This window comes from Callionymus lyra, chromosome 8 (genome assembly GCF_982586985.1).
Source record: "Callionymus lyra chromosome 8, fCalLyr1.hap1.1, whole genome shotgun sequence".
Lineage (NCBI taxonomy): Eukaryota > Metazoa > Chordata > Actinopteri > Syngnathiformes > Callionymidae > Callionymus > Callionymus lyra.
This window is the reverse complement of record NC_141825.1, coordinates 6,844,288-6,869,815: the sequence shown is the minus strand read 5'-3', so window position 1 is coordinate 6,869,815 and position 25,528 is coordinate 6,844,288. Positions and strand designations below refer to the sequence as shown.

Here is a 25,528-nt window from a genome sequence, read left to right as displayed (position 1 = left end):
AACACAAAAATGAACAAACAAAGCAAATAAAAAGTTGTAACAAAAGTAAATAAAATCAATACATTTCTATTGAATGTCATTAGAGACTTGGAAAAAACTAACAAAACAATGATATATCGTGTATTCGCTCATGAAAAAAGTTGAATAGCAACAATACCACAGAAAACAAATTTAAATGTACAACATTTATGTATAAATATTCGAGTCAATAATATGAATAATTTACTTTTTTAATTTTTCAATTCACAAATGAAAATTGTAAAATTAACAAATTATTATTATTAATTTGTTTCAATTATACACTATTTACTAAAATATAAATGATTTGAAAAGCCAAAAACAAAAATATTTTTGATTTAAATTAAAATGTAAACGAGATATTTGCTGAGGATTATGAAACAGTTTAAAATATGCTTTTATCTTGATGTTAATAATACAATAATGTTTATTTCATAATAGCTTTAATATTCCTCTCAATATAATCTTCTCAATATTTAAAGTGTATATCCTGAGTTTTCTTTTTTTTTTGGTAGTTCTCAAAAAACAATGTTTAACGTTTAAATGAAATAGAGAATGATTTTCTCTGCTGTTTTTAATCGACTTTATTTATTCGAAGCTAAAGTTAAAAATAATTGTTGCGTAAATGATTTTACGGCAACGCTCTTTGGTAAATAACCAGAGAATTCCTGGTGCGCCCCCCGGTGGAACTGGGTGTATTACGGTAGTGGGCAGCTCCGTGGATCCTGTGGATGTTCCTCACTCGTGTCCTCGCTCACAGAAGCTCGGGAGCTGCGCCTCTTCCTGCTGTAAGTTCCAACCTTATCTTCTCCTGGAGCTTCTTTGACTCCAACGAAAGCTTCACTTTCAGACGTTTTGACTGTTTTTCTTGTGTTTGTTCGAGCGCGAGCTGCTAGCTTGAAACATGCCGGCGCGCGCGCGCCTAAACCTTATATTTTTATTTTTCAAACTATGTTTGTAACTTGTTGTGAGTCTTTGTGTTTTCGCTACACAACGTGAACTTGAACCTTGACAGACCCATGAAAGTGTATCTCTGTAGTGTTCGAACCTGTGACGCGAACTTCTCTGACGGTTAGTGTTTTTATTGAAATGTTTTAGAAAATTGTTTATTTATCCTTGTAAAGTATTGTCACGTTTATTCGTGTTGATAAAAATCACACTAGTGTTTGTACAGTTGAATTAAAGGTTAAAGTAATCATTGAAATTATAAACGAAATTCTGAATTTAATCCATTAAAACATGATTTTATTTTGTTTTATTCTTTAAATTAAGATTAAATAAACACATTTTTAACGACCATGTTTCATGAATACATGAGTTAAATCCTAGATGTCAATCTCAGTAACTCAAGGATGCAAATCATTTAATAGTTTAGTTCAATTCAAACTAAAAAAGGATCTAATAGAAGTGTAAGAAAGTATTGATACACTTAAACATTTTCATGATACTGTATCGATATATTACAACACTTTTTCAGTCGATTTAATAAACAATTAACAGGCAAGTAGTTTGGTTGTTTTTGTATTGAATCCAACTTCCATAAATATTTGTATATATTTTGTTTGTCTTTGAAATAGTATTACATTATTTATCATAGTTCTTTTATGGTTTAGATTTTAGTGTGTGTAAAAAAATAATTTTATATTGACAATTAAAAGTTAGCATTCATTACTTCCTCTCCAGTTAAAGGAAGAATGAAATCCTGTGAGGTCCTGGTGATGACTGGGTACGAGGGGATACAGTGACCAGCAGCTTTTAAAGCTGATGTTTGGACATATTTTGGTTTGAAAACAAATGAAAGCAGTTACGACTTCGTCAAGAGTCATGTGGTCTGTAAATTCTGCAACACCAGAGTCAAGTGCTCGACAATACTATATATATATAAATCATAATATATGGTAGGGCTGCACGACATTGGAAATAAGTGCAATATTCGATATTGGTTTCTTGAATTGCGATATCTATATTAAGTTAAGATTTTTCCTTTCACCTAAAAATGTAGCTGTGTGCACGCGCGAGTACTGTAGATGAGGTCCGGGGGTTTAGAGAAGGAAAACGATGCGATATTTCCCTTTTGTTTACTTCCGCGCTTCGGTGCCGACATGATCTGAGAAAAACATCACTTATAACGCTCAGTCTCGTGGGACTTGCATCGGCGAAATTGAGCGACATCAGAGAGGAGCCGCCGGCGCGTCACGATATCACCAAATCAATAATAGATCCACCTCCTTGTACAAACACACATAACACTTTATAAATTACCTCACACTATCTTAGCTCATTAGCATACGGCAACAGGTTTACACTTGTTTGTAAGTTCCACGATCTTATAAGAAAACAACTGAGACGAGATGAAAAGTACTTACAATATGTTTCTTTGGTAAAGGGGGTTGAAAGAGACGAGCGACTGGATCACTAGTGTTGATCATAAGTTAGTCTTACTTCCGTATGTATATATGTATTAAGTATGTAGTAAGCTGCGCTGCACAGATAACAGACGGACAGAGACGTAAACGACAACGAGACATAGAAGTAGAAATTGACGACTTTACAGAACGTGACACTGATTGATCGAAGTGCGCATTTAAGAAATGCTGGATTAATACAATAAAAAACTCTAAATTATCGCACATGTTTTCGATATGCAGATCGCACATGCCAATTTCGCGATATCGATATTCTTTCGATATACATCACGCACTTAGTATCGTAAGAATATTGACGATACACTCACCGATTACGATAATATCTCTTCACAAATCTCTTTATAATTGTTGACGTCAATCATCTCCAGCTTAAACTTAAACATGACACGATATTGAACATTAACCTGTTTTTACCCTCATTTAGCCCCCGGGCCTTCAGTTTGACACGTGTGATTTAGGTAAAATAGAATGAGGATCTCAGACGCAGACTGTGGGGTGGGGGGGGGGTCATCTGTGGCTCCTGGGGATCCACTTCCCTCTTCATGCAGCGCCAAAGGAAGATTTCTGAGGCGTTGCGGTTGTTGATGTTATCTCTGTTCATCGAGCGTTCTGCTGCCTCATCTCCTATCAGCAGGAGGCATCTGGCACGACTGTCGAAGGAAGAGAATGAGGCTCTTTTAAAGTCTAAATTAACCTCAAAAAGACTCTTGGCGTAGATGATCGAGGACCATAGCTCATCATCGGATTATTTGTTTTAAAAAAATGTCCTTCTCACCTGTTCACGGTTTTCGCATCCTCGATGTGCAAGATGCCCCGAGTAAATGACTACTTTTGTCTATCACTCTGAGCTAAATCCTAACGATGAAAACGCTCATCGGAATGAACCGTCTCCAGATAAACTGACTCTCTAACTTATTATTGTGTGTTTTCAGTGACGAAAACCATCAAGTTTAAGCACCAGAGACCATAAAAAAATGATCAACAACAAAAGATTTTAGCATCTTATTGAAATCATTCTGGACTTTTTAACAATGTTGAAGGACAAACCTTGATATATTTCATAAAAGATTCAACGCTTTAATATTTGTCCTTGAATGAATGAATAGAGCATAAATTGTTGTTCTGGTTCGTCAAATGAAGGTCTTAAGAAGTTGGAATGATTATGTCGAGGACTGAGGTTTGGAATCTGGGCTTTATACAATAAAAGCTTTGTTTGTTTCCATTTTGTTCGTTTATTTTTTCCTCATGCAGGTTTTTCTGTTGTTTTTAATTCGGTTTTTAATTGTTGAGGCAACAATATATAATAGTTGTAACTAGGTTTGGTAAGAATGTGTTGATGCAATATGTATGAGGGTGACCTCAATGATACGATTTAAAGTTATCCTGTAGGAACAAAGATATATTTGTAGTATTGTCCGAGTACTTGACTCTGGTGTTGCAACATTTTCAGACTCTTGGACTTAGTAACCAACTAGAGTTGTGTGTGTCATGAGTATGTTGATAGTATCACGGTACAAGGATACCATATGTAGTGAAAGTGTAGTAACAAAGATATATTTGTAGTATTGTCGAGTACTTGACTCTGGTGTTGCAGAATTTACAGACCACATGACTCTTGATGAAGTCGTAACTGCTTTCATTTGTTTTCAAAACCAAGATATTTTCAAACATCAGCTTTAAAAGCTGCTGGACTCACTGTATCCTCTTGTCCTCAGCCATCGCCAGGATTCTAACAATTTGTTTCTTCTTTAAGCTACGGAGGACGTAATAAACGCTGCCATCTTATATGAGAATATAAATAATGTCTTAACAAGAAGAAAAAAAATGTGAGTTAGTTTATTTTTCAATGTTTAGTTACTCCTCAAACCAATGCTCTTCATTAAGACTTGTACAAATATATAGTATAAAATGATATAAATATATATAAGTGGCTAAATCACAATAAGATTTAAATGTTTTATTTTAAAGCAATAGATATCGGAAATATAAATATCGCCATATATCATTATATTGATATTTAAACCACAAATACTTATAACTAAGTCATGGCCACAAATTCCTTTTTTTTTACCATGTCATGTCTAGGGCTTAGTTTACATCATAATTAAGTTTTATGAATCAAGGTATTGTGTAATCATATCAGTCCTACTTGGAATTACCTGATATAGATTTGTGTGTCAATGAAAAAATATTCCTATATTGGTTTCTATAAAAAAACATCTATATATCCGTGAACTTTATTTCTAACTCACTGTAACCTGAGTTACTGAGTTAATTAGTTTTTGTTTTCCACTTAAATCCAATGGTAACATATTCATATTAATGTACTTTTGTTTCTTAATATTTTGGCTAATTCGTCATCTTGGAAGCTCAAATGGCGGCTTCTGAGTCATTTGGTACAAACGCTGTTTCCTCAACATGCCTGCACTAGATTTATGACTGGACCGTTGGAAGCACCAAACTGGTTCGAGTCAGTGTTTGCTGTGTCAAAACTTGCCCCGAGTGCACTTGAGCAATGGAACCTGAACCGAACAGTTATGTCATAAAAACTCAACGAATAAGTAAATTGTGGGCAGCACTGAAATAAAACATTTGTTTATTTATAAACTTATGAGTGGTTGTATTGTTCGATGTTTATAATGTGTGCTACATTTCCGCACTGGACACACCGTATCCAGTACTTCGGAACTATATAAAACAAACCGTGAATTATTTTCTGCCTCCATAATGCCATAGTTGTGCTCATTCAGAATCTGATAAGTAGATGTTTATCGTCCTTATCTGTTTCCTGAATCAGATATATATCATTATATGACACGGAATCTAGAAGTTAACACGAATAAAAGCTTTTGGGCAACAGTGGCAGAAATACTTTTTTTTTCAGTGTTCTGCAATATTGGAGAATGTAAAAAATAATTTCTGCCATTTGAAAATGATTTCTGCAAGTACACAGCCTCCATACTACAGCCTTTTTAACCTAATTATGCTTATATTTACATCATATATAGCTTTGTAACCTATAACTTATATCATTCCCTGATACCTCCACTTGGTCTTTCATCCCCCTCTCCTTTGTGTTACTACATCTAGAAGTATATCAAACAACTTATAAATGTACTAGCATCACACACACACACATCATCCTTCCACACAACATACTTATAAAGGTATCACCCCATTAAAAAAAACATAACTACCTTTTCCTTCAAGAAACAAAAGGTGTATTTTCATGTTACAGCTTGAACAAAAATGCTGTTAACAATCATATAGCAGCACAATTGCAGGTTGTTCGATTTTTTTTGTTCCCCGCAAATTGCGGCGATCAGACGAGTGATTGTAACCCCGGGCAACATTTGGCTTAGTCGAAAACGGTGTATAAGTATCAACTTGCAAAAATATTTGTGTACTTTCAGAAAACATGAAAACTATTTTTTTTATCCCTAAAAGGAACTTTCCATGTGTCAAAATCACCCCAAAAAATAAGATAAAAAAATCTTAAAAAAAATAAACTATTTTTACATATACATATATAGTAAAAAATAGTTATGCTTTCTATTTGGTAGGCTAAAACTAAAAACAGTTAAAGGGAGTTAGCCTAATCTGCCTTTTATAAAATGTATATCTTTTGTATGTTTATCTATTATTGCTAGTATTGCTAGCCTTTTTTTTTTTAAAGAAAGCGAAGCCATCAGAGTAATAATGTACATTGAAGTTACCCATTATAAATCATCTTTTTTCACGAATATGGCTAATAAATAATTCAAACAAAAGCCTCATGAAGTCATAATCTTCTTAAGAGCAGAAAAATCGAAAACATAAACTTCAAACCTTTCCAATAAATAAAAACTAGTCTTTATTGCCTTTTTACGAGAGCCGGCAAATGTCTTATTTCTCCTTTTTATGAGTCAAGTTACACCTGCATAGCAGCAGAAGTCTTTGTGTTGAGGAAGCAACATATGAACCGAGTGTGTGGGTTGGGGATTCTAACTGGCTTAAGAGACGACGCACAGTGTTTCTCTGTTCTCCTCTGATAATGGATCAAATCTTGTGGGGTGGAATCATGGCTCTCTGCGGCTCAGCCAATAAAGCATTATTTCATGCGTAGCAACAACAAGCATAAACAAGCCATGATTGAAGGTAAAAATCTCTTCTCTCGCTCTCAACAAAGTCACAAGATAAAACCCAGAGCAAGTGAGGCCGTGTCTTAAAAGTTAAGAAGCATTTATTTCTTGGAATCCAATTAGCCTTGATTCAGTTTAAAATAAATAATCATGGGGATTATTATGAAGACACATGACATACATGGTAGATTTGACTGCATGATGATAAATTGTCGTACCATTTTTAATCAATGAATACAACGTTTGTAATCGTTTGCCATCGTTCACGTTGTCAACGTCCATCGTTTACCCAGCTTGTGTTTGAGAGATTGATCAATGATACTCTAAAAATATAGATGGATCGATGGATACACTTTATTGATCCCTCTGGGGGTCCCCTTCGGAAAATTACAAGTAAAGTAGTAAATAAATAAAACCGGTTAGTGATGCGAATCGAACTAGATAATCACGTCAAATGTACAAGCGTACAGTTTATATATAGAAGTCTGTCTTCTTGATCTAAATACCGCTCGAAGGATTGTCTTTGAAATGATGAAGACCCCCATAAAAATAAAAATGTCTTATTTTTAATGATATTTTAAACTGATATACATATATTTATAACTAATACATAAATATAGGTCAACAATATTGAGCTCCTTTTGCAAACTAAAGTTTGGCAAAAGACCTCCATTAAAATAACATTTTTTATGAAAATTACAACACATTTAATACATGGAAAATAAGAATTGTTTAAGCTCCTTTAGGTTATTGTGAGACCCATAATCCATCTGCACTTACTTTTCACTCTTCTCCCCCTCTCTCCCTGGATGTTTTGGGGTTATTTGGTTTTCAAATGTAATGCAGAACTTAGTATTTTAGCCAGTAATCTAGATTTTTTTAAATTGACAAAATGGCCCTAATTCACAGTGAAACCACAAAATATGAAACGGCAAAATATGAATAAAATTTGGGCTAAAATTGCAAAATAATGGAATGTATTTGGGCTTATGTATTCACTGTTGATGTGTTCTTCCATGAAATTGATGTGGAAATCTGAATCAAATTACAACTGAAAGGAACAAAGTGTCAGCAGTGTAGAAACAACATTCAGATGTAGATTTTGTAACTGGTAACACAGGAGGTAAAAGTCTAATCTAATGCAAATTGGAACTCAGGCTGCATGACAAAGTGTAAAAAAAATGTTCTCATAAAATGATAATAAGGGCAGGACTATATTGAAAATAAGTGCCATATCCGATATTGGTGTCTTAAATTGTGATATCGATATTAATGCAATATTTCCTTCACCTAAAAATGTAGCCACGTGCACACGCCAGTACTGTAGGGGAGGTCCGGGGGTTTAGAGAGGGAAAACGATGTCCCTTTCGTTTATTTCTGTGCTTCGGTGCCGACATGATCGTAGAAAAATAACGCTCAGTCTTGCGGGACTTCAGCATCGGTTTCCAACGAAACTGAGCGACATCAGAGAGGAGCCGCCGGCGCGTCACAATATCACTAAATTAATAATAAATGCACCTACTTGTATACGCACACATAACACTTTATAAATGACCTGATGCTAACAACTTAGCAATTAAGCATAAAGTGAAGACTGACAGGTTAACACTTGTTTGGAAGTTCCACGATCTTATAAGAAAACAACTGAGACGAAGTACTTACAATATGTTACTTTAGCAAAGGAGGTTGAAAGAGATGAGTGACTGGATCACTAGTGTTTGAGTAGATCATAAGATAGTTGTACTTATGTGTACATATTGAGCTGGGCTAAGGACAGACGTAAACAACAACGAGACATAGAAGTACAAATTGACAACTTTACAGAACGTGACACTGATTGGTTGAAGTACGCATTTAAAAAAAATGCTTGATTTATACAATAAAAAATAAAAAATAATCGCACTATTATCAATATGCATATCGCAGCTGCCATTATCGCGATATCTATATTTTTCGATATATATCATGCAGCCGTTATGAGAATGGTTCCTCTGACTGTACACCACTGACAAATTCACAGTGTTGGTTCTTTAAATGTGTTCTACTCTGGCATCACAAGACACCAGCAGAACAATGTGTTACAAATGTGGCTCTCTACGGTCCTGGCAAGACGAGAGACTCGGACTCAGCAGATGGTTTCTAACTTATTATCCGTCCATTTATCTAGCTAGTTAATAATATATCTACCATACTCATGTCACCAGGTATTCAGTACATTAAAAACAACAACTCTTTTGGTGATGTAGAAACAGCCAAACATGTTTGGGAAGTGATTGTTCACCATAAATTCTAACTTCACTCATTTTCTGCTTGCCCTAATGTTGACTATTTTCAGAGTAATCTGTTCTTTTTAGAGTTATAGACAAAAATGTTTGCTCATTTTAATGTAGCGACTGGATCTCAGTTGTCTTCGTCTTCATCGTCGTCCAAAAAGACACTTAATAACATCCAAATACCTCCATACTGCTCGTCTGTGATGTCCCTCTTGCGTTGAAGCCTCCACATGAGAAGAATTGTTACAGAAAAAACTTAAACAATAATAAATTTCATTGTTGTTTGTAGCGGAAGCTACACACATTACGCACATTTATAACACGTTAATTTAACTAAAGAACTTAATTTTAACAGATGTGATGCTAATGCTCAATTTTATAAGATTAGTCTGATATGAAACCATATATTGTGTTGTTGTTGTTTTTTTTAAAGACAGTAATACTTTCACTACTGTAGCTTTTGTCCGTGTTATCTATTCGAACCGCAAGGATGTTCAACGTCCTGTCAATGCTTCCTGTGTACAAGTGAGCCTTGGGCCGTTACAGCTGTCTGCATAAATGATGCCAAGTCTCATTCATTATCTCACACAAACCCCTGCAGTTGTTTAACCCAAATGTCCTTTGTTACTTGCCTTCCCTTGGAGAAAGACTAAATTCCTTTTTGTATTTTCTTCATGTTTTGTGGGGGTTATTTTGTCATGGACACTTCAGGAATTAACAAAAATATTTTTGAAATTGTATTTCTACTGAGGATAAATCATTTGAATAGAAACCTACTACTTTTGATTATAGAGTGTAAAAAAACAACTTCAGCCTAGTGAAGAAAAGTTGTCAGTAATGATTTACTGTTCAAAACAAATGGTTTACATTATTAGCTTACTGTAGTAATTTATCTCCAGCCATCACTGACCTTGTGTTCTTGTTCTGTAGAGTTTTAAAGCTTCCAGTTATTGATATTAAAGGAGCCATTGTTTGGTTTTTCATTTTAACAGTTTCTTCGCCATTATCCGTGTGGAGCCCAGAGGACGTTGAGGAAATCTGACTAACATCCGCTTCATCGTCACTGGTCGAGCTAAAAGAGAGTTCGTACAAAAATCGGTGAGTCCAATTTGCTCCACAGTGATTCATTGCTGTTTGTTTAAAGCCTTGCAGTCATTTCCAATGAACTTCTAACCACCAGTGGGACTGACTTCAGAGTGTGTGTGTATGAACTCTCACACTCGGTGGAGCTTTATAGATGTTGGATCTTTTGATACACAACTCTATTCTCTACCCCCCCGGCGCCACTTTGACAAAGTCATCTTTCAGTTTTCCTCGGTGGCTCTCGTGCATCACGGCTCACTCGCTTCCCTCACTCAAGATGAAGAGAAAGTACAATATTTCAAAATATTTATATGAATTTAATACTCCCCGGTTGATGCCGTCGGGATTAAAAAACAAACAAATGGAACTTTTAAAGAAAATAAATAAACTATCAGAAAATGAAAATCACATTAGGTACAAATAAATAGGAAAACATTTGTTTGTTAAAAACTTCGAATAATTTAATAGTCTGTAAGAAGTCTCTCGGATGAAACGTTCTTCCAGAACTCTACACAGGCCAGTTGACTTGCTTTCAAACCACTTGGATATTTGAGTCACTTTAGCGAGCTAAAGGCTGCTATCCACTGCTTATAACTGAGCATGGAACATTCATTGAGAAGCAAGCTAAACACTGCTAGCATGAACTACTGTAGCATGCTAGCTACAGCTAATGACAAAATGACAACATTGAGACTACCATCAAATACTGTATGGATACATTGTTTTCATTAGTAAGTATAATACTGTAGCATGCTAGCTACAGCTAATGACAAAATGACAACATTGAGACTACCATCAGATACTGTATGGATACATTGTTTTCATTAGTAAGTATAATACTGTAGCATGCTAGCTACAGCTAATGACAAAATGACAACATTGAGACTACCATCAGATACTGTATGGATACATTGTTTTCATTAGTAAGTATAATACTGTAGCATGCTAGCTACAGCTAATAACCAAACAATTGCCTCTAGACTACCATCAGATACTGTATGGATACATTTTTTTCATTAGTAAGAATAATACTGTAGCATGCTAGCTACAGCTAATGAAAAAACAACAACCTCTAGACTCACATCAGATACTGTATGGTTACATTGTATTCATGAGTGAGTATAATACTGTTGTATGCTAGCTACAGCTAATAACAAAACAAATAAATGCTAGACTACCATCAGATACTGTATGGTTACATTGTATTCATGAGTAAGTATAATACTGTAGCATGCTAGCTACAGCTAATTACAAAACAACAACCTCTAGACTACCATCAGATACTGTATGGTTACATTGTATTCATGATTTCAACTGTTTTAACACCAGATTATTTCCAATTTCTTTTTCTGCTTCGCTGTTTCTTTAACAAAGGATTTTCAACACTACTATCTGACTATAAGGTTGTTTTTTTCCCCCAGGTAATTGCTAAAATTGTTATAATCATACCAGATGCCTCTTCTTTCTCTGTTTTTTATTTATTTAAATAATTTCAGTTCTCTTTCTAAACATTTTTTTAGTCATTTTATGTGATGATGAAGGATATGTTTTCATATCTCTATTGATCCTTGTTATTCAATTGACATCAAATGTATCCTTCAAGGAAGTATTTGTGTGTAAACTCTGGGCACGGCGGCGAACACTGATTTTCATTCACTTGTTTGTGAGGTGAGAGACCGACTGCAGATTTATGAAGTGTGTTATTTGGTTGGGCTGATGAGGGTGGTAGCCTTTACATCAAGGAAAAGGATGTGAAGTGCCGGCGCCGGGCACTTACCTACACCCGATGGCCATTCAAATGTGAATTTACCGTTACTGTTTCTCTGTTTATCGCACCTCATTTTCTTTCAATACTCTTGCATTATCCATCCCTTACGTGCCCTGCACACCACGACTTGAAAATTGGTTTTGGGCCGAGAAGCTGTTTTGTTTCCTCCCCACATTAAGTGTTGCATCCTAATTCTTAATGAGCCTGATGATCAAACAACTCATCATCATGTGTATTCAGTTTTGATGTCGGCTGAATCAACACTTGCCTTTATGCTTTCAATTTATAGCTGTATGGAGATGAGATCGACTGTTGTGTTCCACTAAACACATGCAAGAGGGTTCATCATGTTTTCAATCTTGATACTCAATCTTGATTAACATTTTTTTTTTGCTTGAAAAGAACCACCAAACATTGTGCTTTTTAAGAAGAAAAAAGGGGAAATTGTTTTCTTTTTGCATTTTTTTTTAAAACCGTTACTGAAGTGTTTTTTATAAATAATAACATTGTGTTTGGCCTCACAAGGTTTTTCTGCTCAGTTGACTTTTGGTCTTTTTCCAGAGCTTGAATGCAGTTTATTCATTAGCGAAGGTTTCTGACCTTTGAACCAGATGGAAACTTATATTTTCCTGTCTTTTAACTCGCTTGACATTAAAGCTAAACTACAATGGAGTTGATATCCCAGTTTCAGACGATTAAAAAATACTCCTTGCACGTTGTATGTCTAACGTTGTGTCAGCCTTTGCTGGCAGAACAGAAGCAACTATACAATGAAGTGTGTTAAAGGAAAACAGCCGGGAGACAAACAAAATCCTTCTTCCTCTCTCGCATTAGCCAGTTTCTGCAGGCATCGATTTGCCATCGGCTGAGGTTCATGCCATCGTTTGTTTGTCTGTAAACTCGGCTGGCATTTCTGCTGCTGGGACCAAAACCTGATTAGCCACCTGTGCTGGCTGTGAACAAGCAGAAGCTCTGGCATATTTCAGGGGATTAATTCTTGATCATTTTTCCACTACACAAGCTACATTCTGGGGGGGGAAACATGTTTTTTACAAAAAGTAAAATTCTCCTCTTTTTATTGCTCTTAGTGAGCCATGGACTCCAAAACCCAGTTATGATTTACTTGTCTATCGTTATATTAACATACAATAAAAAACAAATAATTATATGCCAAGATAAATTAACTTGTTTGTTTAATTGTTTATTTAAATGTCAACTGATTTTAAAGAGATATTTCACCAAACATTTTCTCCTCTGTCGACTGATGTCGGATTATTTAAAGCATAATCTGTTGGTTTTTTTTGGAGTTATAGACGAAAATGTTTGTTCATTTTAGTGTAGCGACTGAATCTCAGTTGTGTTCGACTTCATCTTCGTTAAAAAAAGACGCTTAAAAGCATCCGGCTGACGAAGTCAAGTGATGTCGCTACATTAAAATGAACAAACATTTTTGTTTATAACTCTAAAAAGAACGGATTACTCTGAATATAATCCAACTCTTAACTCATAAGGGTGAGTAGAAAAAGGGTGACGTTTTAAATACAGTTAATTGAAATTTACTTTTTAAATTGTTCAGCGCTTTATTTCAATTCATTGTCAAAGATTCATTTCTTTCTGGCAAGCTTTTATTTTTCTCAACGTCTCCACAAATGGCAATTGATTTACTACGTCTTAGTTCCCAACTTGCATCTAAAAGTCAAGCGTGTTCCTCACTGCAAATTCCGAAGTGACGATCCGTTTAGACACCCACAGATCTCAATTGAGCCGAGACCGGCTGCTAGGCAACCGGGTCCAGCTTTAAAGACGAGAGGAGCGAGATGGATTGAGGGCTGTAAATAGTTCAATCTGGAATTAACGGTGGTTCATCGAGTGAGGGGCAGGTGTTGAGAGGCTCGTGCTAATTGATCTACAGGACAAGGAACATAATTAAAGCGCTTTAGAGAGTCTAATTGACGTTGATTCTTTATGATCTCATAGATGCTTGTCAGTAATCATGTTACTCAAGTCAACAGCTTTCAACACATGGATGGATCAGGGTTTTTTGAAGTGTATTTGTACACGTGTTTGCTTTGATTGACAACACTTAAGTGATTCCATACCAGACTTCACAGAAAGAAAATATAATTACTACAATATATGTTGTATACCTTACTGTCTGAAACGCTTTTAAAGGATTTTCTTCAAACTAATATCAACCTATGACTGTTAAGACGCTTGTTTCAGGAAAGTTCACTCATAATAACAAACATGTAAACAACTGTTGACATACAGGACTTCATATTTAAAAAATATTAAATAAAGTTTAAGTCATTATCTCTTGTACAAACGTGATTCATTTGAACAACAGATAAACTTCAACACAACCTCAAAACTTGGTGCGAGGCGCTAACTACCCTAACCACCTTTTCCTATGGTGCCAACAACAAGGTTGAACTCCCATGATGCCTTTCTACACGCTGCTCTATTTAGCGACGGCGGATTGGTCGCTACAATACTGTATTCAACTTCTACGTCTATGTTGCTATGTCAAAATTCATCAACGGCTGTTGCGATTGGTTGGCTGGGCGGCAAAGCATTTTTTGAGCTGTTCAGCTCACCTCTAAGGGATTGCTCAGAGGGATGTTGCAGCGAAACTGTGGAGCGTTTCTGCTTGTTCAGTGTTAAGGCAAGATGTTTTATTCATGGCCTATATCATATTTTTCAAGTATAAACCTTTTCCTAGGTCCAGGTCAGTTGTGCGAAAAAGTTTATAAAAGTAGATTTATTACAATTGTTTGTCCTGCCATTAAGGATTTTTCTTTCCATTTCGTAGGGTGTTTTGGAACTTTAGTCCTTTAAAAGAATCAAGGGATTCTTCGGACAAACAGTACTGGTGTTGTTTCATATGTTGTCCTTGAGTACGTAAAGTAGCTGGTTGGGTAATGATAATAATAGTCCACTCTGGTAAACATGCCAAACCCAAACATCCCCTCCCCCCCATAGAAACGACTGATCTGTGCTTATGCTTCCCAAGACATCACTAAATTAGATTTCCACTCAGACGGCTCAGTTCCATATCTGAAGACGACTGTATCCAACAGCCATGTCGGAGGACAAATTACATTAGTAAAGTAACTTAAAAGAACTCCCAGAGGCAACGAGGTGCAATTTTATAATAGCGTCTCGCAGCTCTGGCAAGAAAGGGAATGAAAACAATTGGTGCCAAAGTTATTATCTAATGTTTGTCAAGGGTAACTGGACACTAATGACTTGCGAGGACGACCTGCTGATGACGAATGGTGTATAGAACTCTACCTACAATGATGTGGATTTTCTTCACAACAGTGTGAACTTTTGTCATAAATAAAAACAGTTCTTGCATATGTTTGTCGATCTTATGTTAAAAAAAAGTCATTTTATGCTAACAAACATTACCATGTTGACACATCATCATCATCATCATCGAGGCTCCTCTTTGTGTAGATGCATTTGAAAGTACCGGGTATATTTCTGCATGGACGTAACATAACGCCATGTTAGTTGTTATGTACAAAAATAGAGAGACACCACCAGCGCTGTGTTTTCACTCCTCGCTTCAGAAATAAACGACTCCAAACAAAAATAGGTGGCGAATCACGTTTTCCTTCGCAACTAAAAATGAGTCTAGAGGGTATTTGTTGTCATAGTCATTCACAGCGCACGCTAAGAATGCGACTAACAAGCGTGTGACCTTCAACACGGCACTGTGATAATCTTTGATATTCCACAAGGGCAGAAGGAAACCCGACTCCGGATTTGTCCAATTACAATCTCGAAAAAACCCTCAAGCCCTTCAAAACTACAATTGTGATTACAGAGTCGTGACATGAGCATCTAGAATTTAACCTCTTCCTGCCAATCATCTCGACAGAAAGACGGCTCTTCACAGAAGAGAGACGAAGAAAGGGAATAATTGCACAGTGTGACTGACAACAATATGATCTTGAAAGCGTATGAAGACGCTCCATGTCAGCTTTGTTTGTGTATGAAAGCGTGAGAGACCTTGTTTCTTTCTTTTCCACTGTGCGCTCTTCGTCCCTGACAAGCTGTGATGGTTTGGATCTTCTTGGGAGATCATCACCTCCCAGCTGTGTTCAAAGTGTCGGCTCAGATTTGAGCTTTATTTAAAACTTGTCTAATATCGTCCTTATCCTTTAAACACCGAACATAGTGGTTCATGATGACTGTTTGCATGGATGGACAAAATGGGTTTCATGCTCATGTGTGCAGTACATAGTCTGTATTTTTGTGCCGATTGTGTATTGGTTATAATTGTTGTGAGTCGATCTATTCCGTTCATTACGACACATCCATCTTGGATTCGTACACGACTGCAGTGGTCCCCAAACCCCCGGTCCAATAACCGGACCGAGAGAAAAATATATTCACATAATTTCTCTTCTATTGATCTTTAACATCTGAAATGTGTTTTATTTTTTATTGTTTTTAAAAGACCAGATTTTCTCTGAAATAACATTAGAATGTAACTCTTGATTTACTGTGACGCTTGATTTAGTCAAACTTACTCGACAAATAAACCTGTGAACTAATGAAAATGATTAAAACACAAATCCATTATATGAATATTTTGTTGCTAAAAAAAAAATGTATCTCCATGAATAAAACAGGAAACCAGTCTGCTTTCTAAAAGAATATTGAGGAGCCCTGGTCTAGGGCTGGGTATCGAACCTTGGTTCTTTAGAGGCACTGTCCAAAATGTTTTGGTAGTACCGAGGAATCGAAACATGGATACACTTTATTTTTATCGGGGGGAAAAGTATTGTTTAGGAACCTGTAGGGAATTGAAGGTATTGAAATTAGTACCTGTTTTCAAAGGTTTTTGATCCAGCCCTACCCTGGTCTAGAGTCGATCTTAAGTTCTCTTTCTTGTAAGGACCCCCTCACCAAAGAAAGTTGTCAATCAAAGCCCAACATGTCTGTCATATCGGTTGCATTTAGTACCTGTTGATCTGCTAGTGAATTGTGTGGCACCAGGTTTTTCCTACAACTTGCCTCCTTTCTAGACACTACTGTAGCGCTCTCATCACTCAGCAATATGGACTTATTATGTGGGCATTAATAATGCAACAACTTGCTGTGGAAATGCTAATCTTTTCATTCATTCTTCTTAAGGGTTGAGTGTTTTGTTTTCCAGTTAGCAAACCATTTTAATTCTAATTAGTATTAGTTAGCCTCTCAAGATTGTATAATTTTTTTCCTGTAATTGTTTTGTGTTGCATTTCCAAGACGAAGCATTCGAGTAGTTTCATAATTAAAAGGCAAATACTGGTCTATTGGGTCCTCATTAGAACATCCAATACATGATCCCCAAAGTCATTGTTCTAGTAACATCCATTCTACTTTAATCCAATTTAAAATCATTAAGATGTTGCGAATGAAAACGACGAGAGACGTGTCTGAACTTCTGATCGCAGTAAGTCGTCATTTTCTCTGCTCTGTTAAGATCTTCAGTCAACAGCTGGAAAACTCCAATTACATCAGAGCGCAGGGAGGGAAGCTTCCCTGCTGTCGGAGTCGCTCCTCCGTGATTATATAATAAGTGGATATTAAGTAGGGAGAACACTAAGCCTCAGTAATCATTACCAGTAATTCTTCTGTGCTGACCACCCTCAAATGACTCAAGGTTTTTAATCTGTTCATGTTGACACACTTTTCTATGTTGAACTACGGCTTTACTGCTCCACTCGTATATACCACACGGACGTTGATGCATCCCAGCTCCGTCCTGGCTCAAGACAGGAATTCACTGTATCTTTTTTACGACTGTTTATAACCAGTCAGTGCGCATTCGTCCCGTCTCCAGTTTTTCGTGCACAAACACCCATTATTTATTTAACATGGATCAGATTTAGAACGGCTTGAATCTGCATTTTGATTCCCAGCTGCTCTTCGTACAATAACATGTATAACTAAATCTGTGTCTAAACAAGAAGGATCTGTCTCGTCTGCAGTTAATACAAAACTCTACAGCCAGAATTCTGACCCGCTCTAGTAGAAGAACTCACATTTCTCCGATCCTTAAAACTCCTTACCACTTTCTTTCAAGATACATTTTAAAATTCTGGTTCTTACTTTCAGATCTATTCATGGTCAGACCTTCCATCAGTGATCAGTGATCAGACTGTTGCTCCTAACCTTTGGAACGATCTTCCTCTGTGTTTGATGATCTACTGACTCCTTCAAGAAACATCTTAAGACATTCTTATTTGTGCTTTTCCCTGAATTTCTGGGACTCCTGTGTTTGTCTTGTGAGTCTTGATCTTTTAAAGTATATAGTTTTAGCTGTGTTTTTGATTGTTAAAGCACTTTGTGACCCTGGTCTAGAAAAGGCGCTTTACAAATAATCTTTACTTACATACTTACTTACTCACTAATAAACTTCTTATTTATATGTGTATTAACATAAAAGTACCCACTTATGAACCATAATAAAGTACGAACTCACACCTTGTGACTATAGTCTACATTAATATCATGAAGTTTACTCAGAACTACACAGCTATAACTAATTGGAAATTACCAACCGGTAATAAAGAGTAATTAAAGATCAACTATGATGATACAATAGCTGTAAGTATCACGAGAGAAGTAAAGTAAAGCATCATAAATATAAAATAATAAGTATTTATAATTGTGCATATGTTCCCTATTCTAAAGTGGCAAAATATTAGAACTTATTTCACAAGTATTTGACAGTTATAACGTCAAAATGTATTTTTCTACTGGGGGGGAAATGCTAATGCAACATAATCCTAATTACGGTACCGTAAATATTCACATACTTATTTTTGAATAGTTAAGATGCTATTAATACAAGTACACTTAAGACACAGTATTATAGACATCGGATTTCTTCTCTCATGTTACTAAATAGAGAGAAGTTAGTTTCCACCGAATTTATTTAGTAGTTGTTCAGCTTCAACTCATTATGTATTAAGGTTAGAATATAGTAACAATGAAAAAGTTGTGAGTTTGAACTTTAAGATCATTAATAAGTGGCTCATTTGCTAATGTAAATTAGTAGCTTATTAATAGTTATACATGTTCCTCACTCTAAAGTGTTACCGAACTATCATATGAATAAAAGGCAAATAAAACTTTAACTATGACAAATATTAGCTGTACTGTTTGTACAAAAACACACTGACTATTAAAACTTTTTTTTTTTTTTAGGTGCAATAAATACTTTACTTTTAATTATATTTATTATTGATTTATCATATTATTCTAGTTCTTTATTTTAAAAAATAAAAATAAAATGTGGTCAAGTTGAACGCAAGGTTTGCATTGTGTTTGTTTTCTCTCATGTATTTATAATGGCTGCCAATAAAAAACTTTAATGAATGAATCTAATTTCTCAATGAATTAATAGAATTCTCAGTAGGATACTTATCTTAAAAACAAATATTTACTCTGTGCCTCCGGGCGTTAGGTTTTCTTTAGAAGGATTTGAATAAATATAATCAAATCAAATCCCTTTAATACAAAGTATATGAACCACAAAAATACCAACTACTGTTTCAAAAATAAAATATTCTGTTCATCACATGTTGGTTTAATTCTATCCTTCCCTTCTGTCGCCCGGAATATGTTGCCGGGGGAGATTTGTCGCAGTTGGGAGAACTTTGTTATTTTTAGCAAGAGGTGGAGATGAGCGTGTTTAACAGTCTGCTTCTGTTATTTTTGAGTCGCACGTTTGTTCACAGTCGCACCCACCCGCCCACGCAACACCATTTATATCATAGAAGTAGTGTTGGAAGTTTACAAAGCCCTTTTTCCCCTCTCGCCTCTCAATAAAGTGAAGGTTATTGAATGCGTCTCATAGGAGGCTTCTCACATTCCCTGTCACTGAACGCACTCTGTATTGATGCAATCCTACTCTTGTTGACTCATTCAATTCAAACTTAGTTAACACTGTATCAATGTTATTTACTGGTCAATTTTAAAATGTGCATTTTTAAGTTATTTGATTGCTGCTATTGCATGACTGTGAATAACAAAGAGAAACAAACCTCTGATCGTTTTATCCTGAAGATTTGAATCTTCTGAAACTTGAACCTCAATAAATGAGAAAATAGACTTTCATCAATTATGTAGCTGAGCTCAAAACCCTTTCAGGAAAAAGGAATGAATAATGGCGAGTTGAAGATGCTTAGAAGATTTCCCAGCAGTAATAGAATGCGCTTTCTAAATACAAACGTGACTGGCCCTTTGGCAGTTGCTAGGCAACAGCATCAGCATCAGGAAGTCAAGAGGCCACGGTTGGTTTAAGACAAAGAATATCATAAGGGAATTTAATCTCATCGGGGGGGGGGAGCTGTGATTAACCGTATGAGCAGTGGAATGCGTTGTATTTCTTGCTCTCCTTCTGCTGCAGTACAATGTAAAAGGAATATTTGTAAGAGTGATTCAGTAGTTATATTCCTACCTTTTAGCTTAATTTAATTTCCCCTTGTTTGCCTCACTAATTAATAAATGAAAAGAAAGTAAGTTTTGTGCTAAATTTCATACATATGATGCTAAGTTCATACAAAACTCTGCAGCCAGAATTCTGAGCCGCTCTAGTAGAAGAACTCACATTTCTCCGATCCTTAAAACTCTTCACTGGCTGCCAGTTTCTTTCAGGATCAATTTTATAAATTCTGGTTCTTACTTTCAGATCTATTCATGGTCAGACCTTCCATCAGTGATCTGATCCAGCCTTACACCCCAGCTCGCGCTCTGAGGTCTGTGGATCAGAATCTACTGATGGTTCCTGAACACGCTTCCGGACCAGAGGAGAGAAATCCTTCCAGACTGTTGCTCCTAAGCTTTGGAACGATCTTCCTCTGTGTTTGATGATCTACTGACTCCTTCAAGAAACATCTTAAGACATTTTTATTTGTGCTTTTCCCTGCTTTTCTGTGACTCCTGTGTTTGTCTTAGGTGTTTTAACCTTTTACAATATTTAGTTTTAACTGTGTATTGTTTTTGATCGTTAAAGCGCTTTTTGACCCTGGTCTAGAAAGATCTTTACAAATAACTATTACTTACTTACTCACTTACTTTAAAGGTAATGTGGATTAAGATCTTCTTGTTGCTATTGCTTTTTTTATCTCAGATTTCCTTTCCACTTTTTTGCATTATCTGCAATATCTGTTATTTACTTGCATTTGCAACCTGCTGTCCAGCATATTGACTTCAGTACTTCAGTCATTTAGTCTTTTATACCCAGAGTCGCTCTGATGAGCTGGTCGAACATAAAGTTTTCTTAACGTAAAGTTATTCTATTTGTACATTCTTAAAAGCTTTTCTATGGAAATAAATTTGTGCAGTCATCACGGCTTGTATACGTTCAGTGTAAAATACGTATTGTAAAAAAAAAAAAATGTTTGGTTTGGTTTTGTTCTAATTAAATTAAGAAAAATGTATTTGTAAACTCAAAATGTAAAAAATTCAATATAAAAAAATTGATGATTTAAATTAATTCAGTGTAAGAAATTTGGTGTAAACAAAATTCATGTGTTAACATCCGGACAAGCAATCGGTCGCGCTGCAGGGTCACGCAAATTTCACAGGAAGGAAGTTTTGTGGCAATAACTGAAATACAGAGTAACGAAACGTCATATTTCGTGCCAACGCATGATTAAAACTTGATAATGTTGAGTGACTAAGACGGTGAACGTCAGATTAATTTGTGACTTGTTAGCAAGTCTCCTTTTACACTGGAATTATTTTTTATTAATTATTGTTTCTGTAAGAAAACAGCTTTAAGTAGTATCAAAGTAATCTGACGGCAGGGAATTGTTCACACTGAATGTTTTTGTTTTTTTACATTGAATATTTTTACACATTTAAATTTACGCTAAATGTATATATGCATTACAAGAAAAAAAGGCCCATAAAATTAAGTACAAGATGTTTTTTTTATTCAATTTTAATGCGACACAAATTAGACGTTTATATTCAAAGTCTGGTGATACATATTAACTTCCATATTTTCCTCCCTCTGTCAATCACTTGCGTTGACCTTCTGACTGGCTCCATGGGGTCATAGTTCAGAACTATTTCCACTAGAAAAGCTCTGGGCAATAGGAATCTATTTTTCCGCATTTCAATCTTTAACTGTGCATGTGTGTGTTGCTGCACATTAATGCTGTCAGTGGAGCGCTCTGGAAAGTCGCATTGTTTAGTCAAATACCCATTTATCTGTGGTTTGTCCTCATGGTTACTACAGGCCCTGGTCATTAACGTGGATCCATCAGCTCCGAGGCAGTTTCTCGATCACAAAACACGCAGAGACTGTTTCCCAGGCTCTAGTTCATTTACCACCCAATCCTTTAGACCAGGGGTCTCCAAACCGGGCCTCTAAAGGGCCAGGGTGGTTTTTGTTCCAACTAATCAAGAACACTCCCTTTTACCCAATCAGGAGTCTTCAGATTGCAATCAGTTGATTGGTTGCTTAACGTCCTTGTTACTGTGATGATCTGTTGAAAATATCAGTAATTCAGTTAAGATGAGGAGCAGAGATGATGGATGTTAACAGTTTGACAGAGACTTCTAATAAAATAAAGAGTAAAAATAAGGTTCATGTGATGTTGTTGACGTCTATGTGATTGAGTTTGAAATCCTTGCTTCAGATAAAACTGCTCGTTGAACGTCATTGAATTGTTTCTTCTTTTGTTCCTGGTTGAGCCTAATACTAGAATTCAATTTTAGAGTTTAGACCACACTGAGACTCTATTAACTCACAAGCCTAGAGCCTTGCGTAGTAATACTTTAGTGGCTCATAGAGTAATACTACAGCGACTCATAGAGTAATACTACATCGGCTCATCGAGTAATACTTCAGTGGCTCATAGAGTAATACTACAGCGACTCATAGAGTAATACTACATCGGCTCATAGAGTAATACTTCAGTGGCTCATAGAGTAATACTACAGCGACTCATAGAGTAATACTACATCGGCTCATCAAGTAATACTATAGTGGCTCATCGATTAATACTACAGCAACTCATCCAGTAATACTGCAGCGACTCATCGAGTAATACTACAGCAACTCATCGAGTAATACTACAGCAACTCATCCAGTAATACTACAGCGACTCATCGAGTAATACCACAGTAACTCATCCAGTAACACTACAGCGACTCATCTAGTAATACTACAGCAACTCATGGAGTAACACTACAGGGACTCATCTAGTAATACTACAGCAACTCATCGAGTAATACCACAGTAACTCATCGAGTAATACTACAGTGACTCATCGAGTAACACTACAGGGACTCATCTAGTAATACTACAGCAACTCATCGAGTAATACTACAGCGACTCATCGAGTAAAACTAAAGTAACTCAACGAGTAATACTACAGCGACTCATCTAGTAATACTACATCGGCTCATCGAGTAATACTTCAGTGGCTCATAGAGTAATACTACAGCCAGTCATCGAGTAATACTACATCGGCTCATCAAGTAATACTTTAGTGGCTCATCGATTAATACTATAGCAACTCATCCAGTAATACTGCAGCGACTCATCGAGTAATACTACAGCGACTCATCGAGTAATACTACAGCAACTCATCCAGTAATACTACAGCGACTCATCGAGTAATACCACAGTAACTCATCCAGTAATACTACAGCGACTCATCTAGTAATACTACAGCAACTCATGGAGTAACACTACAGGGACTCATCTAGTAATACTACAGCAACTCATCGAGTAATACTACAGCGACTCATCGAGTAATACTAAAGTAACTCAACGAGTAATACTACAGTAACTCATAGAGTAATACTACAGCCATTCTCACCAATTTTTGAGATAATTAAAGGATTTTAGGATTTTGCCATAGAGTCAGAAAAATCACAGCCTCATTGAGCATATTTTTTGTTATGTTGTTTATAATTTAGTACCTATTTGAAGTGGGTCCACAACAATAAATGTTTTGGTCTGATAACTGCTGGAAGGGCTTTACTGTAATGGTATTAGAAAGTGTTTGAATAGAGACTGACCCTCTTAGTGCGTATATTGGGTAACTGCGTGTAACCTTTAACAAAGCTCCGACAAGCCTCGACTAATCTTGTAGAAGAAAATGTTATTTTTCCTCTAATCAATTAGCTGTACGTGACATTTTGACAAAGGAAGGAAAAGAATACTTAGAAATGAGAGAGTTTGAAGATGAAAGACTTCATGGTTCAATATTGAATCTTAGTTTTGCCAGTGAGGGTGAAATGAAACTTCCAGCAGGAAAGCAGCCAAAAATAATGAGAGGCGGTTTTCACTCCGGTTCAAAACGCCTCTTCATGCTCTCCTGGAGGAACACCAAGGTTTACCCGACAAGCCGGTGTCTTGCCTCAGGCGTCCTCCCAGTCCAGCGGATTAACAGTGACTGGATAATTATGCTGTCGAAGAGTATGAAGTACAATGTACTAGGAAAAGGCCATGTGATGTAATAATGTTCAATTATTTTAAAAATAATGTCCAGAAATTAAATGTAACCAACAATGTCGTGTGTTTGTCACAATAACATTTTGTTTATTCAAACTACAGACTATGATCATTTCTGAAAACACATTGGCAACACATTAGCATTAGCATCATGCTATCAGACTTTTTTTATGGTGCTAATTGGACATGCTATCGCTAGCACTACTTATATATTGCCTTTTAGACCAGGAGGTTCACAACATTGTTTTGCAAGACGCACCAGCAATGTAGGCATCATTTTTAGAATTATGTTGGGACAAAAACAACAAAAAATGACACGAATTGAAATAAGAAAAATATCATAATAATAAATCAGCAGGAGCTTTGGACTGGTCTTGCACAACAAATCAGTTCTGTATAAAGTGGGGCTGAATTTGCTAGTGAAATTAAATAATCCACTTTACAGTAAAATGTATTTCTTTGTAATTAAGATAAGTTTGTTAATCCATTTCTAAGATAAAGGAAATAATCATACATTGAAATGAAAGGAGAAGGTTAATTTAGTTACTATAATCACACTTAATTACACATAATTAATTAATAATAACATATGATATATAACTTGAATACTTGTAAATATTCACTGCAAATACTTTAAAACTACTGCAAAAACGTGCTAAAAAGTGTGATGTGAACGTTTATATTTATAAGTCAATAATAAATCACACACAATTTTGTGCAGAGTAAATTAAACTCTGTCCTCTTCTACTCGGCGGCGCTCGTAAGTCACGTGACTACACGACGGCCTGAAAATCAAATAAACATAAAATTAAGTATAGTCGAAACCTTTGTGATATAACGGATAGATAATTGCATTTTTAATAATCGTGATTATATTGCAAATGTGATTAATTGTTCAGCCCTAGTGTACAGTTTGTGTTACTTATTTTTGCCAGTTTATGTTGTTTTTTAGTAAATTTGACCACAACCAACATCTTGATCTGTCAAGAGTGAAGGTAGAAGTGTGAGGAAATATTGATACACATATTTGTCTCAATGTTTTTGTGTTTTTTATGTATCGATATTTAACATTGAATTTTCTTTAAACATCATATTTCTGTTGTGGTTTATATTTAAATAACGGTTGTGTAAAAAAAAAAAAAAAAAAAAATAGATATTAAATGTATACTTAACATGCAAATATTCATAGTGTTTATTCATATTTGTGTTAAACTTCTGGCTGCTAGATGGCAGCAGGTATCACATCCTTTGAAGTTAAAGAAACAATGAAATCCTGTTATTCTGTCAATGACTGGGGACGAGAGGATACGGTGACTCTGGCAGCTTTTATAGCTGATGTTTGGACATATTTTGGT

At 35.8% G+C, this 25,528-nt stretch overlaps 1 protein-coding gene across 1 annotated transcript in view; it reads left to right on the top strand.

Moving 5' to 3' along the window:
• Positions 1 to 736: 736 nt before the first annotated feature.
• The window catches only part of LOC148073507 (tumor protein p53-inducible protein 11-like), a 39,341-nt gene continuing 14,549 nt past the window's right edge, over positions 737 to 25,528 (top strand). The window contains exons 1-2 of the mRNA XM_087798064.1: positions 737 to 806; positions 9,831 to 9,936. The gene's annotated coding sequence lies outside the window, so the exon portion shown is untranslated. The remainder of the gene's footprint in view (positions 807 to 9,830; positions 9,937 to 25,528) is intronic.